Source organism: Hippoglossus stenolepis, chromosome 8 (genome assembly GCF_022539355.2).
Source record: "Hippoglossus stenolepis isolate QCI-W04-F060 chromosome 8, HSTE1.2, whole genome shotgun sequence".
NCBI classification, from domain to species: domain Eukaryota; kingdom Metazoa; phylum Chordata; class Actinopteri; order Pleuronectiformes; family Pleuronectidae; genus Hippoglossus; species Hippoglossus stenolepis.
This window is the reverse complement of record NC_061490.1, coordinates 4,210,652-4,223,910: the sequence shown is the minus strand read 5'-3', so window position 1 is coordinate 4,223,910 and position 13,259 is coordinate 4,210,652. Positions and strand designations below refer to the sequence as shown.

Below are 13,259 nucleotides of genomic sequence, written 5' to 3'. Positions count from 1 at the left end.
ATCTGAATCTAAAAATTTTAGATTCAGATTTTGAATGTAACTTGTAGCAATCACTGTGAAATAAATGCACTGGACAAACTGCAATATTTACTGTATCTCGGCCAAGGAGTTTAAGCTTCCATTGCTGTTTGTCAGTTTGTTTCTGGATCTGTCTTCTTAGCAGGATTACACAAATACTACTGAACCAATTTGTTTTTAAGGAGAGGACATGGGCCAAGGAAGAACTCATTGAATCTTGGCACAGATCAGGATGAAGGGGTGGGTCGAGAATTGTTTTTTATTACCTCCTTTAACAAGTCCAGATTTTTTGTTTTGTGACATTTTCACTGAAATAAAAATCTCCATCAAGTGGATTTAAATGTTTTTAAGAGGTATGTGCTCTACTGAGAGTTATTAATGATGTTTAACATGTGACACCTGCACTTTGATAAGTCAAAAGGTCTGCTGATATAAAGCCTTTAACATCAGCTTTACCTTTTAGGGGGTTAAGGCATCCGTACAGACTAATATGTATTTAAGTGAACTAATTCACAGTGTGACATTTGCATTATACTATATAGAGGAAAGCTCTAATAAGAAACCACAGTGGAATTTTTTTGAAAGTTTACTTACTTTATATACTTTCTGCTAACAATCCCACAATGCAATTCCTCGTAATTGATACATTCAAAGATAAGGATCATTCATCAATGTCTGAAATCTCAATTCCCTGCTCAGTGCAGAGTAAACTACTGTCTGTCTCTTATATAGATCAGTGAGTGATTTCATCCACAGTTCTACAGGCACCGTCCCATTGCTCTGAAAACCATGTGTCACAAAATGTAGAGGTTTTCAGGAGAAACTGAAGGACCAAGTGTTCGATAGGTTAGGAAATTTCCTCTTCATCTAAAGTAAAAAATATATGAATAAATTAAACATCCATTGAATTATCTGAAACACATGATTTGATGCAGAGCTTTTCAGCCCTGGGTGTCTTTTCTATGTGCATGAAGAATTGATGTTCTGGAGATTTTCACAGGACAGCAGAGATAAGTGAATGAGTGTCAGTGGGATACGGGTATGGTGTGACATAAAAAACCCTCCCCATAACAAACCTTATCAAAAAAGATCTAATCTTTATATAGAGCAGACGTCACAGCTGGAACAGTGTGTCACTTGATTTTTATGGGTCGCTTCCCCCAAATAACAAGCAAATTATATTTTCACTATTACCCCTGGTGGTACTCTGATCTGAGTCTAGCTATGCACATTATTCAAAGTTACATTTCAGTATATTTAGTTAAACCTTTCAATGATGTGACTATTAAAAACCAAAATTGACCAAATGGTAAATGGTCTTTATTTATATGGCGCCTTTCTAGTCTTGATGACCACTCTAAGTGCTTCACAGTACAGTTTTGCCATTCACCCGTTCACAAACACATTCATCCAGCACTATTTGAGAAGGGGCAATTTTGGGGTGACACTTTTTAAGACATATGTCTGAAGATCTGGACGGTAAAAGCAGAACTATCTGATTGACGAGATATTACATGGAGGAAAAAACAACAAAGCCAAATTTTTAGTTTTATTTATTATAATGGATTATTATATTTTTGCTGAAATGCCCCTTTAGGTACTGCAGTTTCCATCTAATGCGCATCCCCACTAGTACCACCTGCTCAGAGTACTGCCGATAAACAAACTCCTCGCTATTATGATCATAAGCGTTATAAATCCACTGTATTGTCCAATTCCGTGTAGCTTTTAAACAGTGTCAGTGTGTTGTGTTTGTGATCGGCTGCGTAATAGTGTAATAACTCTGTCCGCTGTACGACGGCCGGGGAGGCTGTGTGTAAATGAGACGGTTCTGCTACATTAGCTTCATAACACCATAATCCTCTCTCCATAAACCATTACATGGGCCGCAACATTTCTGATTTATGGGGGGTGGAGGATCAATGGGAAAAAATTAATGCTCGCAAAACGTCCCAGGGACAGTATTGAGCAGATTTTAATTGTGATTTCGTTCAAGTGGCTGTTAGGCGGATGATGAATGGGAGCTAACCTTCCACTCTGCCAAGCACTGGAGAGAGTCTTTAATATGACAATTAAGTGTCTGTCTTTTAGATTTTATTGTATCTTTCTCTCTCTATCTTAGGGGGGCACTCTGTCCTCCCTCCTCCTTTTCTTTTTTCTTGCCTCCTGCGCACTCTGCCTTCTTTCTCTTTCTCTCTCTCTTCACATCACTTCATCTGTACAGTGAAGCTCTTGCGCAGATTAAATTGAGACTCCAGTTTTCTCCATCTCGGAGCACTTACTTATGTTTTATGACACGCGCTAAATCAATTTTATGTTGTTATTGATTTTTTCCACCCTTCCTCGTCCTATTACCCTCTTGCTTAAATCGACACATTTTGCCTTTTGCTCCCTGATTCTTCCCACTCGTGTCTCGTGGTGACCTTACATGTATGACTGCGATACAGAAAAACATCCATGGGGTGGCTTGATTATGGGTGTGCCGGAGAAGAATCAGGAACTGTTGTAAAGCGTAAAGGTCAGAAGGTGGCAGGTTAAACTTGGCAGTGACAGTAATCAAACAACAGCTGTTTTCAGACATGAACTCCGGAGGATGTCCGCATGATTGGGTCCGGACATTCTCCAGAGTTCGCTTATCACACATGAACAACACAGCAGAAGATTCTGCGCTCAGACTCGTTCACAACAGCAAAGGAGCGTTCAGGTGAGGGGTGGTGCAAGATGGGACGTAACTTCGATTCTGCTGTGGATATCACGTGTTTTTGTTCACAGCCCGTCAACACCAAAAGCTTTCTTGATATCTTCGTCTGTATCCTCTACGCATGTGGCACCTTTTTTTCATCCGTGGATATTTGTATGTTTATATATTTTTTTGTCTGTTGCATATTAAAAACGCCATCAACATCCTCATTCGCTTGCAGTGATTCCTGTGGAGGATCTCCTGCGTCCTGTGTGTTCTCACATCAGCTCATTCGGACATTCTCCAGCGTTTTTACAAGGGGACTGGTCAGAGAAAGTCCAGAGCTTGTCACTCACATTTGCATTTTCACATACAGCCCCTCCAGAGATTCTCCGGAGTTCAGTGCATGTCTCAAAGCAGCTAATTTCTTGCAGTTAAAGATTTAAACTCACAGACTTTTTTCCCTCTGTGACATCATTAAAAGTGTTTTTCTCTTATTTCCAATACACCTGGAAAGATAAAGGCCATCTTGACAAAAGCCATATATTTTAGTGAAGGTGAAGCACGTCACAGCCCAATCTGAGTTCCCCCTAAAGGAAAAAATAAACCTTTCCCTTCAATCATAAGACACAGTGCCGGCTCCAACTTTCATAGAAAATAATTGTCTTTGTGAGCTGTTTTCATTAAGTTGTTCAAGTAAAATAAAACATGTTTTGGGGGGATTTTTAATTTCACCTTCATCACTAAGAGTGACAATGCCTGTGGCACAATGCGAGCAGTTATTCAGAAGTGTCTCGGTGAACTGAGCCAAAAAGACCGAAGGCCAAAAATTTCAATGATTGTGCTCGGCATTACAGGATAAAATGGGTCTGAATAGAAATGGAAAAAAGTAAAAAGGTAGGGGGAAATAATCAGTAAACAATAGAAATTTGAATTAAAATAATGACACAGAAAATATAACCGGGCCCTGTTTTTCCAAGCCTGTTTTAGCAGCTCTGTTTAGCTTTCCTTTGCAGTTTACTAATTCATTGCTTTAAGCAGAACTAACTGGTAAGTGCAGGAGGTTAAATGCAATAAGAGCTGGCTTGATCTCAGTCAATTTGTCCCTGTCTGTTGGCAGGTGCCCAGGCTTCGCTGTGTCCCAGTCCCCAGTGTTGGCTCCATCAGGACTCGCAGCAAAGAGCTAAGCGGCAGCATCAATGTGACCATTTAGAGTGTGATGTGTGCAGATGCAGGAGGAGGAAGGTCAGGCCATTGTGCGACCCTCCTCCCTCTTGCCTTTCACTTCACTCTCTAGGACGCTGTCCACATCAAAGTTGTTATTGAGGCCCCTCAATCGGAAATCCCGGTTTGGCAGGGAAGCGAGGGCTTTAAGAAAAGAATGAGGGCCTTGACCCAACATGGGCGACTAAATCAGCCGGCCGACAGCCAAGAGGAAGATTAATACTCATAGAGGCCTCTTTACTCCTGGTGTTAATGAACATCTCATATCTGTACTTATAGTCTAGATTGTGTTTACTTCTAACCTTAAATTAGCATATTGTAGCTGTAATATATATTTATTATAACTGCTTATGAATAGGATTTTGAGCCAAAGACATGTATAAAAAAATGTCATTGCAGAAAATGACATTTTATTCTTTAAAGGATGGTTTGGTTTGCATGGAGTTTGCGTGTTGGCCACGTGTATATGCAGGTTTTCTTCAGGCACTGTCTTCCTCCCACAGTCCAACAACATGCAGATCTGCACATGACTCTGTGGAAAATAAACACATGTATTTGTTCATGCATAACTCATCTACTCTAAGTATTTCCTATTCTACACATGAATAAAATTCTGAGATACTCGTTTACTTTTCCAAGAAAAAAATGTGTACTTTTTACATAATAATATATAATAATAAATAATAATAATAGTTTACTCACTGTTAAACAACAAAAAGTATATGAAGCAGGTAAAATGAGAATTTTAATCATTTTAACTGCTTTTCACAGATGAATGCACAACTTTTAACAATATTAAACTGTAATATCCACATGGAGGAGTCTGCATAATGAGCACTTTTCATTTTTATTCTCTAATTACATGTCGTTGCCATTATTTATGAACTTTACTTTACTGTACTTTACGCATTTAGAATGCAAGACTAACTTGGAGCTTTTGCAACTTTTGGTGTAAGTGTAGCATGCAACATATACAAGATGAAATATTTCCTGTTATAACTTTACTTTATTGTCAAGTCTTTTTTTTTTGGCACCTTCATCAAATGTTCAGCACCACTTTGTGGCAAAGAGAAGTGAAACACCTCCAGTATTTTTCTACATATTAGGTTTCAAAGTCATGGTAAATAAGTTAAAGTATTTTGCAATTACAGTCATTTACACAATAAGGGTCTGTGGGTCTAAACAATAAACTAAATGGCTAAAAAAGAATCAGCATTAGTGACTTTGTTGATGACATGTTTCTGAACTAGGAAAAAAAGCTCAAGTTAAAAAAGGTAACTTCTGCTCATCAACAAACTAACTAACTCTTCCTGTCTTCCCACATCCCCGGAAGTTATTACACACATATATGTCTGTACAGTATGATGAACACATCCATAAGGGGGTGATTGCATTTTCTAAATGTCTTGTGTACATTTACATTGATGCACTCTTTATCTGATTATAGTCCCATCACCAAAGTCAATTAACGCATACATGGTTTCCTATGTGAAAAAGAGGAGGATGCTACATTATCTCAGTCCTGAGCAGCAGGGAGGAGGAGAAGTGAGACGGAGGAGAGGAGGGAGATGGAAGGCAGATGGAGGAGGTTGCAGATAGTGGGATGCATGACTTCTTCCCTCCTTCTCTTTTTCGTCTGTTTCAGCTCATGTGGAAAAGCTTTTCAAATTATGATGTGGATTGACGTGGAGCAGCTGTCTCCTCTCCTGGGTCCTGTCCGTCACCTCGCCGGTCACCGCTGACAGCACTATGATGGATTAGGAATTGTCATCCAGGACGCTTGTCACTTGTTTACAAGTCGGCCATCCCTCATCTCTCACCACAGGCCTTATAATCTGGCCGACACTCCTCCGAACCCCGCCCCTCCGCTGCCAGACACGCTATACAAGACAACACCATACATTACAACAGCTTTATTTTTCTTCTTCTTCCTCTTCCCCCTAACCTTTTTTCTCTCTCTCGCTTCCTCCTACATCCCTGGGCTGAACACAGTCAACACATTTAATGCATTAATATATGTGTTGTGTTCGCCAATCTCCCAGGGACCAGGGTGATGTCTTCTCCTGTCAACCTCTACCCCTGAGAACTGACTGGGTTTTATACAAACATCCCAGTGGGGGAGGGAGGGACGCTCGGATCTAACCTGCATTCTGTTTGAACAATGGAGCGTTTAAATCTGTTGCTCAAAACTATGAACAATATGTTCTCCATCACTGAGATGGTAAATAAAAATCTGATGTAATCCACAGCCTGTAGCTGCATAATCAGGTCATTATGAACAAAGAATAGAACCAGCTCTTGGTTTCCTTTTTAGAGTTAAACAATTAATAGTTATCTGATTTTTTTAGCGTGAGAATTATTAATATATATTAAATTATTACTTATTTATCTATCAACATTTTTACAAAAAATAGCATCTTCTTAGCATTATCTTATGTAATGTGTATTCAATATGTAAATATATTTTGTGTTTTATATTTATCTTACATTAAGTCTTATGTCTGTAAAGCATGTTTTTGAAAAGTTGTATGTAAATAAAGCTAATTAATTCATTTATTTATGAATTTTATATCAAACCTAACAGCATTGAATTGACGGACAAAACAAGCAACTTTCAGATATGACCTTGCAACACTTGTTAAGGGCATTTTCAGTATTTTATGACATTCAATTAACTAAATAAATTATTCAGTAAAAATGATCTTTATTAATAAGAAATTGCGTTATAACGAAACTCTTTTTTACTCAATCAATATTGTGTTGTGTACTTGAACTAGTTTTCAGAGTTTGAAGCAAAACACGTTGAAAACAAGCTGAAAACCACTTTCCGAAAGCTTTCAGACCCAATGATCTGATGAGCCATGTGTCTCAGAAATGTCAAGGAAGAATTCCCGCCGAGTGGACTCTGATCTCTCTTTACAGCATCTCTCAGTCTGTGGCCTGCTGTGGGAATGTGTGAGTTTATGCTCCCTCTGCAGGCACAGTCCAAACTGGAAGACGAGCTAACCAGCCTTCCTCTCTCGCTCGGCCCAGCCAGCTGTGATCCTGCGGAGAGGATGAGTGGATGCCTTCCACCCTGCACTGCTGAGAGCCTCCCTGTGCTCCCAGCGTGGCCCTTGAGAGAGGTCATAATCTTCTCCTATCTGCCTTAATGGTCCCCTCTGTGGATGCCGAGATGGCAGGCCGGGGGAGTGGGGGCGGCGCGCCGAAACCTACCACGAGCATATTGTCATTAAATTAAAAATTTCTGAACACTCCCTTGCTCGTGGCATAACCGTCGCCGTGAGAGCGATCATAATTGGCTCTGAAAACATGCGTAATTGCCTTCAGCTGGCGTTCTTTTACAGTTGACATTGTTGAGGCGGCGGCGGGCCGATCGGTGAATTGAATATGCAGCTTGTTTCACAATGGCAGTCGTAATTGAAATATGGTACGAGTGAGTGGAAGATTACATTAAAGCTCCTAGATAATCACCTGACAGGGGAGTCATTGAATTGACAATCTGCTGCAGTTTTTTTGGGGAGCGGGCCAGGGAGAACAGGCCAAGGGAGGGAGGGAGTTGGGTGGGTGAGTGGGGTGGGGGGGTGGGGTAAAAGAAGGGATTGGGCAGAAGTAGAGGAAGAAAAAAAGGTCTTGGCTGGCTCACTTATTCAGAGCAGTCCTTGATTGCCAGCCTGGCATTCCTGGGTGCTTTCTATCACCACATTTACCCAGCCTCCCCCCCCCACCCTCCCTATTCTCTCTCAGACACTCACCCCTCCGCTGCTTTGAGGAGACCACTTCCCCTTTAAGAGCTAACAGATGGCCTCCACTGCTGTTGGATTTAACCTCATTTTCATTCATATTTTTATTGCTTTTCCTCTCATCGTAGCAAAATGGTACCTTTCCTAGTAAACACTGGCACTTCACACAGCCTGCGGTCTGCTGAAACGAAAAGGAAATCTTTTGTTACCAAAGAAAAGAAGCATGTGATAGTAAAATGCCATCATTCCGCTCGCATGTTAATCTTTTGATTTCTCCTAACCTCCCTCGAATATTTCACCCCACAGTCCTTTCACTTCCTCACCCAAAAGGACAGCAGGGAGGGAAGTATCGTCTCACAAATATTTCAAAACAACCCAGGGACAGTGTTTATGCCCATTACTGGAAACTGATGCATAAAAAAAGACAAGAGGGGTCACATTCATGTCGACCTCCTCCCCCATGCTGTAAAGTATCAGTGCTGTTGTTGTTGCCACTAAGGTAAAATACTAAAAAACTTGCAGGTGCCTCCTCTCTTTAATCTACTTCACCCCTCACCATTATCTTATATTTGGGTATAAACACACAGACTGTGCAACCCGATAATATGCAATTAAAAACAAAGATCATTAAAAAGTTATTGGTGTCTGCCTAATTACTATAACTTTACCCCCCTTATAATGAGCGTGCATGGGTATTGATTCGAAGCAAATCTCCCTTTCCTCCTGGAAAAAAGCAGGTAGTTACTTTGTGTTAAATCATTAATATAGTAATGATTTTTCCAGAACACTCTCAATTAAGACCAGAGCAGAAAATGACCCAGGGGAGCTGAAGCTCACGCTCTTAAAAGTGTGATGTTCCAAATATATCCTGGCCTCTCTCACCAGAGAATATGGATAGGGCCGAGCCGTGTTTCTGAATAATTTAAAGTGGGGCTTGTTGATTAGGTTGTGTGTAAATGTGTTTCTGTGTTAAAGGTCTGCACCTTTAATGTAATACAATGTGTACTAATACACTACTGCATATGTGGTATGAGTAGGAAGTACTGCAGCACTGAGGTTTGACCTCATGTAGGATCATAATGAAGAAAAATAAATCTACCAGGATGAAATAAGAATTGAAAAAACATTCATATAAAAATAATGGAAAGAAAAAACATTCTTTTTAAAATGAAGCATAATCCTAAAATTATCCTTAATTGGAAATGTCAGCATGCTAACGTGCTACTAGTGATTTGAAAAGTTTTGATTCCATTTTTCCCTTCATGATACCGAGTCTGATACCTAGACTTTGTGTATCGGCCGACACTGAGTACCGAACCAATACCAGTACAATTTAAAAATAGCAACTTATCTTGCTGTCATTAATGTACGGCCTATAGCTGAAGCATACAATACATGTTGCAGTTTTACTAATGGGACTACCAAGCATGAGTTGCCAAATTGCTGACATTTTAGCAAGTTCTGGCTCAGGCCACACACGGGAAAACAACTCTCCTTTGCCGTTCCAAAAAAGTACAGTGGAAACCACTCATAGTGATCACAGATATAGCAGTCGACCGTTTATATGGATCAAAAAGCTTGGGACAGAATCGTTCCCAAACAAATGCTGTTTAAATAATTTGGTTATAGTGATCAAGTAATCCGCCTACTGTGTTCACTTTGTCTTTTCATACATGTTTGGACCGTCAAAAAGTTATGTATTACAGTTATTACCGGCTCTGTCAGTAATTTACTGCTCCTCTCTGTGTCTCTATCATTTAAGCTGCGCACTGCCGACCGAATCCAGCCAAACCGGGCACGTCGCTATCTCCTCCGGCTCTCCATACATTGTCTAAGCTCAAATTCTGTTGTTTTTACCCAGTCTGACTTTACACAGGTGTCCGATGACACTGTTTGTGTGTGTCAGTGCGTGTGTGTCAGCACAAGAAAGAGAGAGAGGAAGAGAGCGAGCGGAACGGGCAGATGAATGCGCAGCTATGAAGTGTTTAAACTTTTGCGGATCAGCTGAGTCTGTGTGTGAGAGAGTGAGAGAGAGAGAGAGAGAGAGAGAGAAGAGAGCAGCAAAGTCAGTGTGTGTGTGTGTGTGGGGGGGTGCCAATACATTTTAAAGGGGAGCGGAGGTCATGAGAATCTGCCTCTTGGCACCATATCTATACCAAATTTCAAAGAAATCTTTATTTTTAGAATTAAAAAAAGTTCACCAAAACTCTAAAATACAACTGAGCATCGTCCAGTACGCTGCCTTCTTCACACAGTGGAGTATAAGTTGCTTGTCATCTCTGAACCTCCATCCCCACCCAATTGAACACCACCCCCACCCCCCACCCCCGCTACACTCTTCCCAAACATGCTCCAACAATTAGATCACTTGTCGGCCTATTGTCTTAACACCTGCAAGAAAATCTGTCTCAATTTTCCCCTCTGCTTCTGATCTACTCTTTCTCCCGTCTTCCCCTGTGGCCCCGCAGAGACGCTGGTCTCGGCCCCAACTAGCAGCTTCTGTCCCTGTCAGGGGGCTTCTGGTTACTGCCATCCCACCATGCATTGTGCCCTTGCCAAGAGCATGTGCCAGTTCACACCCCTATAGCACCAAATAGTTGTTGTGATCCTGCCTTTTCTTTTCCTTGCGGTCTTTTGAGGCCCCTGTGCCAAACACACACAGAGCTCAAGTAGGGACACACACACACACACACACACACACACACACACACACACACACACACACACACACACACACACACACACACACACAAAATAAAAACATCTCACTCTCCTTCCTTTCACTCAGACCCATAATATTCACTTAGTGAGGACCAAGAGGGGTCGGAACAAAGAGACCTTCAGTGTTGGCCAGTGATTTGTTAGAGTCTCCGTAACCACAGTTTACAACAGCTTTCTTTTGAAATGCTTGACATTTTGCTTCCTATTCCTTAGATATAGTCGGTGGGTACAGTGTGTCATCTTTGTTTGACTTCATCACACGTAAAGAGCTGTTTTCACTGGGTTTAATGTCATCGCCAAGGTAACCAGCAGGTTTCTGGCAACAACGCAGAAACAGCCAATTTGTCAATGGAATGTGTGTCAATATAAATCTATCAAATCCCTCTCAGAGCCATTCAGGGCTTAATTTTTCGTATCTTTTTTCTTGTTTTTTGTGGCCCATAAGCCAGGTGCAGACCTTCAACATGTAGTGAGTAGTTTGAGTGTTTCAGGTTAGTATTAGGTGTTGACTGCAGAACACACTAAGTAATTCATTGTTTCTGTTTACATGATATGTTGTCTGTATCAAGTGGAAATGAAAGAAATATGCCATCCAAAACATTCAGCTGCAGGCTACATCCAGCTAATATCTTATGAAGTCAAGAGCTGGTTTTATCACCTAAGTGTGATAATTACAATAATGCAATGTGTTTTCTTTTTACTGGTACTTATCACTATCATCCTACATATTTGCCAGCTTGCCAAATACTTAAATTAATAACATAACCTCACAATGTTTATAACAAACACAATCTGATCCCAATTATGTTTCGTACCAAACATATTTGCTGTGGCATTTAATTGCACAGAGACATAATTTTTTGACAACAGAGATTAACTTGATATATAGTTTTGAAGTAGACGTAACAACGAATATACAGGAGGACAGCATTCTTGTTTTCAGAAGCTAATTAATTGTATCGGCCTACAATGAAAGCATGAGCTCACAGTGACACCAGGAGCCTTGATCAGCCATTACAGATATTATTAAAAAGTCCAGAACATATAAATAACAGATGATTTAACTGCTGTGTGGGGATACTATGGTTCATTAAGTCCCTGGAGACATACAACTTGAGATGGAAGTATGACAGTTGTCAAAAATGCTTAATGCCAAAGTTTATTTGTATAGCAAATTTCAACAAGGCAATTCAAAGTAAATGGTAAATGGTTTGTATTTATATAGGGCTTTTCTAGTCTTGATGACCACACAAAGCGCTTTACATTACAGTTTGACATTCACCCATTCACACACACATTCATGCTGTGCATCTATTAGCAGCACTTTTTGGGGGTTCAGCATCTTGCCCAAGGACACTTCGGCATGCAGATGGGGAAGACTGGGATCGAACTGCCGACCTTCTGGTTGGAGGACGACCGCTGTACCCCACAGCCGCGTGCTTTACATAAAATAAAAAAGACATCACAACAAACTGTAAAAACACCAGAACACAAGACAAAATAGAAGCATTTAAAAAGAAATTAAACGAGTTACATGAAGAATAAAGGCAAGATGGCGGACGTCAAACTAAATCAGAGATTTAAAAAGCTATTGATAGCAAAATTATTGTGGAAGATGAACTAAACTTTTTTCATTGCTAAAATGACATTATCTTACTGGCTGTTAATCACTTCAGATTGGAATGGATTGAAAGTTCCAAAAAATGACTCTTTGAACTCTGCCCAAGCTCCAGTCAACGCTGTGGCGAACGAAGGGACACGAAAAGACGCAAATAACGTTAAAAGCAGCTTGAATCTACTTCAGGACGTTGGTGAAAATGTACCTTGCTTTGTGTCTCACTACTTGGACGAGCAAGTCGCATGTGTCTGAGCTGGTATAACTACTGTATTACCTCCAATAGAAGTCGGGTTATGTACTCGACTAAATGGCAGGACACTGTGGTATGAAGCCATGCATCTTCCGGTCCTGCAATAACAATCAAAGGTCAGTCAACAGAAACGCTGAGTGCTATTACTTTGAAACAGGTACACAAAGTCTTGCAAATAAGAATGTTTGTGACATATTCAACAGATAAACATTGAAACTGTGCTGAAAGTTAACGTGGGCGCCAAAATGAAAAGCAAGTCGTTCCGCAGTGTGGCCTGAGCGTTAGTCAGCAACAGAGCAAATCTGGTTCTGTCACTGAGCTCCAGCCAAAAAGGATCAGAAGAAAAATGTATAAATGATAATTTGCAGATATTCGTAATGAATGACAGCAGTCAGTGATTTGAATGAGCCGTCCTGTGTTTCAGTAACAATTTAAATAATAACTTAGCAGAGTTCTTTTGCGCCTGCAGGAGAGTAACCATTAACATTGAGGCTGATATCAATCATATAAAAAGATAATCAGTAACTCTGGATCACACACAATGGAATGCTATAATTACAATACAATAATTACAGAATAAAAATGCCCTAAATAGCTATATTCATGAGGATAAAGTGTAGGCAGTAAAAATCTAAACACATCCAACAACAAAGATCTTACCTCCCTGAGTCCTCGGGATAAAGTCAAATAAGGGTTCATGACCTGTAATGATTTTTTACTCTGGAGTCCGTGACATGAAAATGTTTGAGCTCCTCTGCTGTACATACGTACAATGTCTAAAGGACGGTATGTCACAGTATGGCCTTTATGTTCATGTGACATTATCAAAACGCTCATATGACAGCACACCAATTATGAATCCTGACGAGTCGACACCGGAAAACATCTCACACTTCCACTCTCATTGACATGACCTTTCACTATGATCCTGCGCTCTCTCGATAGATGTCCCCTCCTGTGATGCCCTGTCTTTTTTCCTTTTTCTATTCATAGCTTCTTCTGCAT

At 40.4% G+C, this 13,259-nt stretch overlaps 1 long non-coding RNA gene across 1 annotated transcript in view; it reads right to left on the bottom strand.

Annotated features, from left to right (window-relative positions):
* Nucleotides 1-4,351: 4,351 nt before the first annotated feature.
* LOC118113973 overlaps nt 4,352-13,259 on the bottom strand; it is a 68,475-nt gene continuing 59,567 nt past the window's right edge. Inside the window, exon 5 of the long non-coding RNA XR_004697401.2 lies at nt 4,352-4,454. This is a non-coding gene — a long non-coding RNA (uncharacterized LOC118113973). The remainder of the gene's footprint in view (nt 4,455-13,259) is intronic.